General features: G+C 43.5%; 1 protein-coding gene across 5 annotated transcripts in view; it reads left to right on the top strand.

Annotated features, from left to right (window-relative positions):
- The window catches only part of CDC42SE2 (CDC42 small effector 2), a 114,275-nt gene that overhangs the window by 38,171 nt on the left and 61,536 nt on the right, over positions 1-14,568 (top strand). For 3 of the 5 annotated variants that reach the window (XM_081930840.1, XM_081930839.1, XM_081930838.1), the window contains exon 2: positions 8,628-8,737. The exons of the other annotated variants lie outside the window; for them this stretch is intronic. The gene's annotated coding sequence lies outside the window, so the exon portion shown is untranslated. The remainder of the gene's footprint in view (positions 1-8,627; positions 8,738-14,568) is intronic. 5 annotated transcript variants of the gene reach the window in all.

The raw sequence follows: 14,568 nt of genomic DNA, 5'->3' as shown, positions 1-14,568 counted from the left end.
TCAAAAGCACACCAGTGCATGTAGATAAATAGATACCACTGTAGCGGGAAGTTAAACAGTGTTTCCATGTGCTCTGGTTTCTGTCATGGTGTCCCATTGTGCCAGAAGTGGTTCAGTCATGCTGGCCACATAACCCGGAAAGCTGTCTGTGGACAAATGCTGGCTCCCTCAGCCTGAAAGCAAGATGAGCATTGCAACCCCATAGTCACCTTTGACTGGACTTAACTGTCCAGGGGTCCTTTACCTTTACATTTTTACCAGTGTTGAAGGAAGAGTTGTCTTAGTAATAGCTATGTAGTGGCTTGAAAAATATGTATTATGCTGTTTGGAAGTATGTGTCATTGCTGTTGAACAGTTCTGTTTGCAAAACAGGTTCTGTTTACCTTCCTTAAGCCCTCCTGGTGACTTAGCCTACAACTCCCATCAGCTTCAGCTAGCATGGCCAATGGCCAAAGATGATGAGAGTTATAGTCCAACAGTGACTGGTAGGTACTATGCCTAATAAAGGTAAAGGGACCCCTGACCATTAGGTCCAGTCATGGCCGACTCTGGGGTTGCGGCACTCATCTTGCTTTATTGGCCGAGGGAGCTGGCGTACAGCTTCCGGGTCATGTGGCCAGCATGACTAAGCCGCTTCTGGCGAACCAGAGCAGCACATGGAAATGCCGTTTACCTTCCTGCCAAAGTGGTACCTATTTATCTACTTGCATTTTGACATGCTTTCAAACTGCTATGTTGGCAGGATCAGGGACCGAGCAATGGGAGCTCACCCCGTCGCTGGGATTCGAACCGCCGACCTTCTGATCGGCAAGCCCTAGGCTCTGTGGTTTAACCCACAGCGCCACCCGCGTCCCACTATGCCTAATACTCCTGCTTTATTTGTGAGGTGAATCTGTAAAGAATTGCAGTTCTTTCTTTCTTTCTTTCTTTCTTTCTTTCTTTCTTTCATTCATTTCAAGGAGAGGAAAATATGAAGAGAATCACTCATTCGGTCTAACCAAGCATAGGGATGCCTTTATCAATGTGGAGTTCTTGGAAGGAGTACGTGATAAAGTATAAATGCAGTTTAAACACTTCAAACAGCGAAATAAAAGTCGGCTGAAGTGCAGAGATTGCCTGAGAATTGCTATTAAAAAATTGTATACCTTCAGTCAGAAACTGGTTAACTGGAGTGTTAATAAAAGAGATGAGCTAAATTGCTCGTTACAGATGAAGCAGAGTTCATGGATTACAGCAAATGTAGGTTAGGTAAGTGTTTAGTTTAATTAGAGAAAAAATGTTTTAAGGCAGAGAAATCAGAAGTTAATGGGGGGGGGGAGTCCTAGGTATTGCAAGGTATGAGGGAGTTCATGTTTTGGGGGTTGTTAGAGTATGTGTGAGATAACAGAATCTTGACATAGTGTGAATGATAAAAACAAATGCATATTTTGTGTTCAATGGCTGTAAATGAGAGTGGTGGATTTACCAAGGATCAGTTATCTCTCTTGTTAATTAACTGCCATCTTCTGAAACAAAACAAAATAAAAAAAATCACCTCCCTTCCCTTCACAACATTTACACACCATTTGACTGTAATAAAGCACCAAAGCAGTTCACCAAAAGAGCAAAACAATCAAATTATTGGTAAAGAACAATTGAAACAACTATTATGAAACATTAAATGATAATACAATTATTTATAATTGAAGAATTACCATACATCATCGGAGAAGACTTGCTTCTGTGTCTGAAAGAAAGCTTCATTTTTGCAGAACCACAAGCCTTATTCTACCATTGTTAGTATTCATCCAAGTTTGTCTTTAATTCTGACATTTTCAGAATTACTCATACCACTGTTTGAAAAACTTCCTGAATCACACATACTTGGATGAAAACACCCATTTGTCCTTGCATACAGTTCATCTCCTTTAACAAACAGACCCCTTTGTTAAAAGATACAGCCCATTTATCTAAGCTCTAGCTGAGCTAATATAGCTGTTATTTCTTTCCGGAGAATAAATTTGATAGGAAACAGCTATGGGTGGGCTTATCTCATGCAACCAGGTTGTTGTCCCTAGAAAGGTGGCGACAGTGGGAACCTTTGTAAGGTCCTGATTCATTAAACACTCTGCATTCGACTTGTTGAGGTATGAGACTGCTTTGCTAGCATTTGAAATGTTTGCCAAGACTTTTAAAAGGACATGTAAAATTTCAAAGCTTTTGGTGGTGTCAGCTTTGAATAATAGGACACTCTGCTAAGTCAAGGCTCTCACTTGCCCCAAATATGTGGGGAATGCTTGCCCCAACTACGCAACTCCAGTTTGAACATGTACAGAATCTGTGATAGGAATTGAGCAGAGAGCCTTGTTTTGAGACGAAGTGCTCAGTTTTTCGGAGAAGAGCTCCTACTCATGAATGATAGGATATGGCAGCACTTAACACTAAAGCTTTGCCCCACAAGCCTTGATAAACTGCCTTTTATGAATTGCTGCTTGTGGACAGGATCCGGCCGAGAGTATCTACGAGCTGTGAGTTGCTGCACTGCATAAACCAAGAGGGTCACTCAGGATTTCTTTTAGTGTTGTAGGGGATGCTGAGATGAAAATCTCTCATCATGCTCACTTACCCACAATGCAGCATTTCTGATTCAGCATCCTTTGTGACATTAAACAGGACCTGTAGGTGGACGTCTCTGACTGTGCGCTCCTTCACTCATGTCCTAAAAGTTGCTGTTTTAAATCAACTAGGTTCCATCCACAGTTGGGCCAGTACTGGATAAGGAAGAAGGATCCACTCTATGTTCAGTGGTGCTGGGTTGGGTCCTGGCTAAGTTAGTTGCGCTTAGCTCCGCTCCTATCAAAATCACCATACCGTAAATTAAGCCTGTTGAAGGAAAGTGATAAATTGGTTAATTCTCCATGAGTCAGCAGAGACGACTCATTCCCCACAAGGCAGCTGCAGACATCTTGTAACTGCCTTATCGGTATTGCTGGGCAGAATTGGCGCATGAGGCTAGGTAGATAAGGTGCTCAGGCTACAGCATTTATTGTGGTAGGACATTGGGAGACTCTGTGTGAGACTGTGGGGAACAGAAAAAGGAAGAGGAAGAATTGGGATTCTGGACAAGACTGAAGAGTTGCAGGACTTTGAAAGCAGCTGAATTTAGGACTTGGCAGCAGGGACTTTGAAGCAAGGAACCCTCTCTGGGCTCAGAGAGAGAAGACTGCTTGTAGCATCTGTAAATAGTGTGTGTATGCATAGTGGTGTTTGTTGGTGTCTGCCTAGTAAAGACAACTCTGCTAAATGGCTGTTTTATGCAGTGAGCTTGACTGAACTCCCATGGTAAAGGTAAAGGGACCCCTGACCATTAGGTCCAGTCGTGGCTGACTCTGGGGTTGCGGTGCTCATCTCGCTTTATTAGCCGAGGGAGCCGGCGTACAGCTTCCGGGTCATGTGGCCAGCACGACTAAGCCACTTCTGACGAAACCAGAGCAGTGCACGGAAATGCTGTTTACCTTCCCGCCGGTGTGGTACCTATTTATCTACTTGCACTTTGACGTGCTTTCGGAATGCCAGGTTGGCAGCAACGGGAGCTCACCCTGTCACAGGGATTCGAACCGCCAACCTTCTGATCAACAAGTCCTAGGCTCTGTGGTTTAACTCACAGCACCACCCGCATCCCCAACTCCCATGGTACATACACCCAAACCCAAACTCACTGCTATCTAGATTATTTTGGCAAAATATTTCGTAAGTCACAACCTGCTTCTTTTCAGTCTCATCAGAGGCACGAGATGTGTAAGATGACAGGGAAGGTATCTTCTGATTCTGTACATACACACTATAGCATTGGTTGTAGAGCAGTGGGTCAAGACCCTCTTGGTCACAGCCTAATTCAGGCTTCCTCAACCTTGGCCCTCCAGATGTTTTGAGACTACAGTTCTCATCATCCCTGACCACTGGTCCTGCTCGCTAGGGATCATGGGAGTTGTAGGCCAAAAACATCTGGAGGGCCGAGTTTGAGGAAGCCTGGCCTAATCCAAGGTGGGTCACAACAGGAGCACTAAAAGGTAAAGGTAAAGGGACCCCTGACCATTAAGTCCAGTCGTGACCGAATCTGGGGGTGCGGCGCTCATCTCGCTTTATTGGCCGAGGGAGCCAGCGTACAGCTTCCAGGTCATGTATGTGGCCAGCATGACTAAGCCGCTTCTGGCGAACCATAGCAGCACACTGAAATGCCGTTTACCTTCCCACCGGAGTGGTACCTATTTATCTACTTGCACTTTGACGTGCTTTCGAACTGCTAGGTTGGCAGGAGCTGGGACCAAGCAATGGGAGCTCACCCCATCGCCGGGATTCGAACCGCCGACCTTCTGATCGGCAAGTCCTAGGCTCTGTGGTTTAATCCACAGTGCCACCCGCATCCAACAGGAGCAATACTTTGATATAAATGATTTAGGTAAATAGGGAAGCCTGCTTAGAACTTGTCAGCCTGTCTTTTAGGATGTTCTCTTCAAGTAGCAAACTGTGTTTCCTGAACTTAAATACTGAAATCACTGACCGAGCTGCTCATATGGGTAGTTTTGCAGAGATTACAGTGTGTCAGTGCAAAGTTCCTATTTCCAGTTCTCTAAATCGTTTTCTGCTGCTGCAGCATACCACAACCTGGCAAATTGTTGCAACCCTAAGGGAATCTGTGACTTCCCGCATAGTTTGTACCACCTCTGGAGCATAACCCCCTTGCTGGCATATTAAACGGTGCATTTATTGCATATTTATAAAGTAGTGTTTATTTTACGTGTTTATAATCTGGATCTTAGTGTTTATCCTCCATTATACACACCAACATTTTTGGGGGTGGGGCTTAGAGGTGACTTGAGTGAAATGTTGTAAACAGTTGTCATTGCCAATACAGATACAACTCCACTGAGCTTAGGAACTATGTTGCTTCTGGAAGCTTAAGTTGCTTTCACTTTTGAAGGAACAAGGAAATACTGCAGTTAGGAAGATAAGGAAGGACCATTATCCAAAGAGTCCTTTTTGTGGCAAGGGCACAAGAGCTGGAGGTTCAAGAGTAACCACAGGATTAAGCAGGTTAACTGCAGAAAGAACAAAGCTCAAGCTACATGCCATTTTTAATGTGTTGTGCATTTGCATGTGTGTGTTTGAAAAGCATCACAGTCGCTCGGTGGTAGAGCATATGTTTTGTATGCAAAAATAAAAATGCCTGGTTCAACCTCTAGCATCTTCAAGTAGGTCTGGAAAAGATTCCTGCCTGCAACCCTGGAGAGCTGATGCCTGTCCGTGTAAAAAATCATGAGCTAGATCAGGGGTCAGCAAACTTTTTCAGCAGGGGGCCAGTCCGCTGTCCCTCAGACCTGGGGGGGGGGGGCTATATTTTGGGAAAAACCAAAAGAACAAATTCCTATGCCCCACAAATAACCCAGAGATGCATTTTAAATAAAAGCACACATTCTACTCATGTGAAAGCATGCTGATTCCCGGACCATCCGAGGGATTTAGAAGGCAATTGGGCTGGATCTGGCCCCCGGGCCTTAGTTTGCCTACCCATGAGCAAGATGGTAAAGGTAATGGACCCCTGGGTGGTAAAGTCCAGCCAAAGGTGACTGTGGGGTTGCAGTGCTCATCTTGCTTTCAGGCCGAGGGAGCTGGCGTTTGTCCGCAGACAGGTTTCAAGGTCATGTGGCCAGCATGACTAAACCGCTTCTGGCGCAAATCAGAGCGCACGGAAATGCCGTTTACCTTCCCGCCGCAGCGTTATCTATTTATCTACTTGCACTGGTGTGCTTTTGAACTGCTAGGTTGGCAGGAGCTGGGAGAGAACAACGGGAGCTCACCCCGTCACGGGGATTTGAACTTCTGACCTTCTGATTGGCAAGCCCAAGAGGCTCAGTGGTGTAGTCCACAGTGCCACCCGCCTCCCATGTCCTAGATGGACCAATGGTATGACTATGGTTGGACTAGATGACCCTCAGGGTCCCTTCCAACTCTACAATTCTATGACTTAGGCAAGAGTAGGCCACTTTCCTATATATTCCTGTGATTGGGAGTGCTATGACTGGTGGAGGAGGCATCCTGAAACTCCTCCCCTCCTACACTGTGGTCCTGATCAATATTCCCATTTCCTGAAACCACTGTTTGTGCTCAGAAGAAAACTGCCAGCAGTTCAAGGTTCCCCCTCTCCCCCTCCCCAGCTTTAATCCTCACATTCCTGTGCAGCAAATTAGATTGAAAGTTACTCACAGTTTCCTAGCCAAGCGGGGTTTCTCCTTGGTCTCTTAAGACCATTCACAACCCACTATGTCATGCTGGCTCCAAGACTGAGCTGGACAGCTGACTTGAGTATATTTTGCTGATATGTCAGATATAAGTACTTAGACTTGCTGTAAAGTAACATAGAGGAACTTTACTTCCGAGTAATGCTGTTTCAGTGAAGATGGCAACTTTATGACAACAATTCCTTCCTGTTTTTGGTATCATTTTTATTATGTTTTTCTGTTTTACTTTGTAGAATATTAATTTAAACAACCTTAAAATATCAATGACTTCCCTTCTTCTCTTTCCATGGTTCATTTTGCATAACATAAATCCCTGCATATTTTACAGAAACTAAAACATTCAGCATTCCATTATCGCATCCATCAAAACTTACTTACACTGTTGAATTTATCTTAATGCTGCCAACATTTCCGAATGTACACAATCCCCCCCCAATATTTTCAACAAGCATTTTCCACTCTTCTTTAAACCTATGTTCTTCTTGTTCTCTTATTCTATATGTTAAGTCTGCAAGCTGCAAATATTCCATCAGTTGAAGTTGCCATTCTTCTTCAGTATGACAACAATTCCTAGGTCTCCTACTCATATTCTCTCAAGGAGAGTCACTTTTGTCAATAATAGACAATGTGAAAACCCATCCCTTTACCACTCCTTTAAAGAACTGTGATTGGATTAAAAGAAGGTAGTTAAATTAATCTAGACTGAGAAAAGCTTAGCCACTTTATCTTAATCTCTTTCAGGGTGGTTAGAGTGACAAAGGGGTAGACTGAGAACTCAAGCCAGGGGGTGAGAGGCAGAAAGGTATCTACTCCTGTGACCTTCAGTTTATCCTGCAAGATGTGAGTGGAATCAGGGTCTCTGTGTGCACTGGGTGCAGATACCAGTATTTTCACCACTGTGAGTACCAAAGCTTTCTGGAATGGAATGGTCGGAATGAAACTGAAACAGGGCTGTCAGGAAAGTAGGCATCTGATTAACATAATCCACTTTGAGTGGTCTCAAATATGCACTCCAAGGGTGCTGCCAAATGGCTCCTTCCTGCTGTGATGGAGGGATGTTTGCTACCATCCAGCCTCAGGCTTCCCGGAAAACCCTTTATGTTTTATGTTGCTAACTACTGTGCTACATCTGCAACAGGCAGGAATCTCTTTCCCAAATGGGATGGAATATAAGGCCTTCTACATGGGCTCATAGGGATGCCGGTGTCGCTGTGGGTTAAACAGATCAGAAGGCCGGCGGTTCGAATCCCCGTGACGGGGTGAGCTCCCATTGCTCGGTCCCTGCTCCTGCCAACCTAGCAGTTCGAAAGGACGAAGTGCAAGTAGATAAATAGGTACTGCTCCAGCGGGAAGGCAAACGGTGTTTCTGCGCGCTGCTCTGGTTTGCCAGAAACAGCTCAGTCATGCTGGCCACATGACCCGGAAGCTGTACGCCGGCTCCCCGGCCAATAAAGCGAGATGAGCGCCGCAACCCTAGAGTAGGCCACGACTGGATCTAATGGTCAGTGGTCCCTTTACATTTACCTTTTACATGGGCTCATAGGGACGCGGGTGGCACTGTGGGTTAAACCACAGAGCCTAGGGCTTGCCAATCAGAAGGTCAGTGGTTCGAATCCCCACTATGGGGTGAGCTCCCGTTGCTCCATCCCAGCTCCTGCCAACCTAGCAGTTCGAAAGCACACCAGTGCAAGTAGATAAATAGGTACCGCTCCAGCGGGAAGGTAAACGGCGTTTCCGTGTGCTGCTCTAGTTCGCCAGAAGCAGCTTAGTCATGCTGGCCACATGACTCGGAAGCTGTTCACCAGTAAAGCGAGATGAGCGCTGCAACCCCAGAGTCATCTGCGACTGGACCTAATGGTCAGGGGTCCCTTTACCTTTACATGGGCTCATGCAGACCTGGCAATGGGAAAGAGCAGTCTGTGCTGCTTATTTTGGTTATTGTTTTTAATTTCCATTTGCAAGAGGGTTTTTTTCTCCTTCAAATTACACACAAATAAGTGACAGGTGTCATTTGCGGATATTGTTGTGTATTCAGTAGCTTTGACTTTATTTGTTAGGAAATATCCTTCACCAGAGGATCCCAAAGTGGGTTATGCAATAGTAAAACAAGGCCATGCATAAAGTCAAATTGGCTATAAAATTGCCATTTGTCACAAGCAATGTGAAATCCCTAACATGCAGGGTGAACAACTAATCAAACATTGTCTGTGATTTGCGTAAGAAGGTACTCAAGGTGCCAATCCGTTAGCCACTGACAGATGATAACCACCTCTGCTCAGAAATTGCTCATATTGCACTAAATCTTAGCAATAACATAGTGTTCTCCATCTCTGGGTGTTCTACAAACAGTGTTTTCATGAATAGAACTGACACAAAATGGGTGCTCCACAAGAGGTTTATACAAGATTCTGTGGCCTGGTTACTCTGATTCTGGACACATCCTAGAATATCTTCAGCCTGTGAGTAAGAGATTCCCTCCCCCTCTTCTTTTTACCTTTCTCCTCCTGTGATGGAACTCCTATTTAGGGACTTCCCTGGCTTTTTCCTGTCCCATGTAGGACCAGTCTGGAAAGTTAGCCTTGGTGAAGACTTGACGCTTTCATCCCCCCAAAAAGTTTTTGATTTGAGTTTCCATTGAAATGAGGCTGTATTTTAATGTTTTAATGCTGTATTTTAATCTTGTTTTTAAGTTGTATTTCAATCAATTTGTTTTTATATCGGGTGTTAGCCGCCCTGAGCCCGGTCTTGGCTGGGGAGGGCGGGGTATAAACAGAATTTTTTATTATTATTATTATTATTATTATTATTATTATTATTATTATTATTAGCTGTAGGCAAGGTTTATTCTTCACCATGAGTCCCAGTTTAGCCAAACCTTTGCTTAGCTCAGGGTAGAAACAAGAAGGACTGGGGAGGGTCAAAGTGCACCTCTCCAGCCAGTGGCGTAGCGTGGGGGGTGCAGGGGGGCCCGGCCGCACCGGGCGCAACATCTGGGGGTTAGGGTTAGGGGGTGCAAATCCACGGGTTAGGGGGCACAAATTACTTCCCTGCCCCGGGTGCTGACAACCCACGCTACACCACTGTCTCCAGCAACCCACATGTACATGTGACGCCCCTTAAGCCATAGTTTCTATTGTTTGTGTGGTTCCAGGAAGCCACAAAACCAAGCCATTTGTGTTTCATGCATGTTGTATCAGAACTGGCTAAGGATCCGGGTTTCAAACACTTTCAGACTAAACTGCTTGGCACAGGGGTTTTTCCTCCTTTTGAATATTTCTGGTTGTAATGGCCAAACAACTGCAAGAACCAAATAACCAAAGACTGTGTTTTTAACAATGTGCTGCTTAATAATTGTGTGTGTGTGTGTGTGTGTTTATTTTCTTAGGCCCGTTGAGTAACTGCTCTCTTTGAACAACTGTAGAGTGATTCTAATTAGGGATGAAAACTAGATGTTCATATGCATCTGTGTAGTCTGTTTTGATTTCCCCCTTGTATGTGCTCACAAAGAGTCAAAGCAGCTATGAATACATTACGTCTCCTTATTTCTGCATGCTACAGATGTCAACCTAAAGGGCAATGTTTCTGAAATGAGCACATTTTCTCCTGCGCCAGCTGTAGCCTTGGAGACTCTGGACAACCTTTATTTGCCATCAAGCTCAGTAATGCACTGCTATTTTATTTTATTTTATTTAAAAAAAATTCAAATGATTGTGCATGTTACATATATGCACGGTTGTCTTTTCCGTGTAACTGGTGCAAATTCTGCCCTCCATTTCAGATTCAGAAGGTTTGTATGCATGCAATTTCTCTTTCCGGATTTGCTTTTTGCCTGAGATCTTACCCCTTCAGAGGTTTACCAGTACTATGCTATACAGCTGGCTCGGATTCAGTTTACAGCACTGTAATCCAACTGTGAGGCTAGCAATGCATGCACAATTCCAGCTGTTAAGCTACCCAATGCAGGAATGGTCCATAGTCTTACCAACCGAAAATGGTAAAAGGCACGCCTAGCGACTGAGGGGTTCACAAATTAAGAGAGGCAGCTAGCCTTGGAGGTGTTTGCTGACGTTGACAATTTGCCAGAATTATGTTTAAACACTTAACTCATATCTAATTCTTGTTTTGATACTGCATGATCTTGCCGACCCCCATTCTGCTGATATAGAAAGGTAAAATAAAGCCATACTGACAGTCCGTAATTTAACTGTGTGTACAACACAGCATGATTTAAAATAAAAAAATACTGTACTTGTTTTGCAGTGAATGTAGTTGTGAGCTACCAGAATTCAGCCTTCATTTTTATTAACAGCATCTCATTTGCATGCCCCTCCCCTTTTTCTTTCTGCTGTCCCTGCCATTAAATACCTTGAGGCATATCTCCATAAATCAATTTAGTGCTGAGACGATTTAGTGCTGAGACAAACATGCATTAGAGTTGGAAAGGATCTGTGCAATTTAGCCCAACTCTCTGCATGGAAGATGATACGTTCTGTACCTAAAGGCACTCTCAGCAAATGCCAGTTCAGCCATGAAAACTTCTGTGGCAGAAACAGAGAGCATCGTAATGTGAAAATTAGGATTTAAGTTTTCACTTTTAGTATTTTGCCCACCAGAAAAAGCTCTGTATAAAAAGCAATCTACGTATATGTCATCTGAGCTGGTGACTTCATGTCTAAAAAACTTAAGATTTGCTCACATTTTCTCTGTCTGTACAATTGATAGCTATCGTCACTTGAATATTATGTTTTTTCTTTCTTTTTATATTTTTTTTATTGGTTTTACATAATTTTTTACACAATAACTGTAACCATTCCAAAACATTTAAAATAAAAAGGTTCTTTCAAATCTACAGACCTCCTCCCCTCCCTCCATGGGTTCCATTTACAAAGATTTTTTCTTTTTTTCTGCATCTTTTACCGTTATCCATCTGTTACATAATCATAGTAACCAAAATTCATTTCTCATTACAAGTGTCATTGTCTCCCTGCCAATGATTTTAACTGTCTACGGTGGCCCTTTAAGTACTGTATGTTAAAAAATTATTCCAATATTTTAGGAATACTTGATCTTCCTGGTTTCTGATCTTTCCCATCAGCCTCACCATATTCCATCAGCTTGGTCTGCCATTCCTCTCTGGTCCTCACTTCTCCTTCCTTCCGCCTCTGGGCTAGAAGCATTCTCGTTGCCGTCGTTGCATACATAGTATTTATTTTCTGTTGGTAGTACCTCAGAATGTTATGTTTTTTCAAACCTAGCCCTGGTGTTTGTTGATTTTGTCCAATTGTCTGTGGATATAGGAGTATAGGCATCCAATATCCTTGCTTCTATTACCCTTTTTAAGTATTTGAAAAAAATTGGAAATACATATAGTTAATGAGTGTGAACTGGGAGCCATATGGTTTGAGGCTGGAACTTAACCTAGTGAACTTCTTGGCTTTGAGCATGCTCAGGATTTGGTGCCCTCTTAGGGACAGGTCAGAACAGAGATGTGAAAGAATAGCACCTTTTGTTTGGCATGGGTGGTGCTGTGGTCTAAACTACCGAGCCTCTTGGGCTCCCTTATTGCTCCCTAGCATCCCACTGGCAGTGGATTGCCTCCTTCCATTCACCACTTTGCCTCCTCCAAGTGGAAGAAACCTGGGCAGTGCTGAATGTCACATCCACTGCCAGGTGTGTCCTGCTGGAAACAGAAAAGGGCTTTCCCCTTGGCCTGCCTTTATATCCACTCAGTTGCCAAGTCCTTTTGTGACATCACAAGGAACCCACAGCCAATGGCAACAGCTGAGGAGGCATCATCTTCATTGCTTTGAGCCTCACAATGGCGGGTGGACCTATCAGTGATTGTGTGCTTCTTTATTTGGGACATGGGTGGAGCTGTGGTCTAAAGCACTGAGCCTCTTGGACTTGCTGATCAGAAGGTCAGTGGTTCAAATCCCTGCAACGGGGTGAGCTCATGTTGCTCTGTCCCAGCTCCTGCCAACCTGGCACTTCAAAAGCACGCTAGTGCAAGTAGATAAATAGATACCACTGCAGTGGGAAGGTAAATGGTGTTTCCATGGTCTCTGGCACTCGTCGAGGTCCTCCGTGCGCCCAGTAGCAGTTTAGTCATGCTGGTCACATTACCTGGAAAACTGTCTGTGGACAAATGCTGGCTCCCTTGGCCTGAAAGCGAGATGAGCGCTGCAACCTAGAGTCACCTTTGACTGGACTTAACCGTCCAGGGATCCTTTACCTTTACCTTTTACGTTATGTTTGGCAGACCTGGTATGAACAGGAATGCCCTCCTAATCTTGCCTGGTCAACAAAGTAGTGCTTTCTGTATGCCATTCTGCATCTCTTTAACTTCAGCAACTGAGCCCGACACAAGCTCAGCCCTGTATTTGGGTAAAGCCATTGGGACTTCAATCCTGTGCTGAAGTTTCCAACCACACTTCCCACCATCTCTCTCCTCTTGTAACTCTACAGTTGTGGTCTTGCAAGTGCTGTTTCATTCTGCTAGCTTGTTGTTTTTCTGCAGCACTTCTTCAGAGTAGCCTCTGCAATGAAGAAGAATCATTTCCATTTACTAGACATAGCTGCCTGTGCTGGGTGTTTGGAGGTGCAAGAGAGCCTGATTATGAAACTAGGCAATCAGAAATCTATCTGTTTGCTTTTAACCCTCCAAATTGTTAGGCTAAATAGCAAGAACAGATGGGGAAGCAAATTCATCATGGTACTTTGCTCAGCAAAGCATGACAGGGCATTTAACCTCAAATAGATTTGATCTGGTTTCATGGCGTTCTTTCATGAATTTCTAAACAGCATTTGAAGTACCTCTCTGGTAATGAGCCTCTGAAGAGCAGTACGTTGGAAATATGATATGCAAATATCTTTTGTTTCCACAATAGAAACAGACTTATTAATATTCATATATAATACAAACTAACTTTGACAAAAGGTGCCGGTGCTTTGTGACCCTCAGTTAATTGAGTGAATTATTTTTGACAGTAATTATTTCTCCTGTTACCCCTGCTGGAATTAGTAGTAGTGTTTATGGCATCCAGTCTACCTTTAATTTAGAAGTAGACTAATTTTCTGCTTCTTTCTTTTCTGGCATGGTTGGAACAATTCACTAGTCAACATGAGGATGAAGGCCATTGTTCTCATCAAAATTTAAAGGGGAATTGTTCCATTGGAAAAATACTTATATGTTGAAACAAGTTAGATGTTTGCAATGGACAAAATGTCTAGGTTATTCTAGATTAGAGCTTTTATTGTATCGTAGAACATGATCTTCCATCTAGAATATTTTTTTTTATTCCTGCAATACGCTACATTTCTGTCATTTTTGAGTACCATCTTGGGGGCGGGGACTGCAACCCTTTTTGTAAGCTTCTTTGTAACAACAGGCACCTGTGATTGGCAATTATGTTTGAGTCTTCTTTTATGAATACTGCTTGAGCATTTATTTCCCCTAGCTTTTAATGTGGCACACTCAGATTAAATTGAATGTGTATAGTTTGCTTGAACTTCAAGGAGGTGGTGGCTGAGGAATTATGTCCATGTTTTAAATTCAATTAAGACCACTAAGAGTACTACAGTGGTACCTCGGGTTACATACGCTTCAGGTTACATACGCTTCAGGTTACAGACTCCGCTAACCCAGAAATAGTGCTTCAGGTTAAGAACTTTGCTCCAGGATGAGAACAGAAATCACGCTCTGGCGGCGTGGCAGCAGCAGGAGGCCCCATTAGCTAAAGTGGTGCTTCAGGTTAAGAACAGTTTCAGGTTAAGTACGGAACTCCGGAATGAATTAAGTACTTAACCCAAGGTACCACTGTATTTTCATTCAATCCAGAATCCCCACCCCCCCAAAAACATGACTTCATATATAAGGCTATAGATTTTGGTTAGATTTTCCCTACAGCCCAAATAGCCAGATGTGCCTCCATTCACCTGCTGAAGTTCTTATCTTTTCCTTTCTTAAAGTCTCTAGCCCTCATTGTTAGGCAATATGAGAGGCATAGCTGTCAACATTTCCAATTTTTTAAGGGAAAATCCCTTATTCCGAATAGGATTCCTCGCAAGAAAAGGGAAAAGTTGACAGGTATGATGAGAGGAAATATGTGAGCACATTTCCTAAAATGAATGTGTGAAGTAGACCCTAATTCCACCTAAGGGTTGAAATAAAATTTGCATAGAAATGCATCTTTCATTATCTGTGTTCATGTGTCCAAGTCCAAGATGCAAATACAATAGTGTTTACAAATACCATTGGGTTTTAGTTGCATACTTCTATACACTGCTGTAA

Source organism: Podarcis melisellensis (assembly GCF_964234715.1).
Source record: "Podarcis melisellensis genome assembly, chromosome: 11".
Classification (NCBI taxonomy): Eukaryota; Metazoa; Chordata; class Lepidosauria; order Squamata; family Lacertidae; genus Podarcis; species Podarcis melisellensis.
This window is presented reverse-complemented; position numbering and strand designations above follow the sequence as displayed.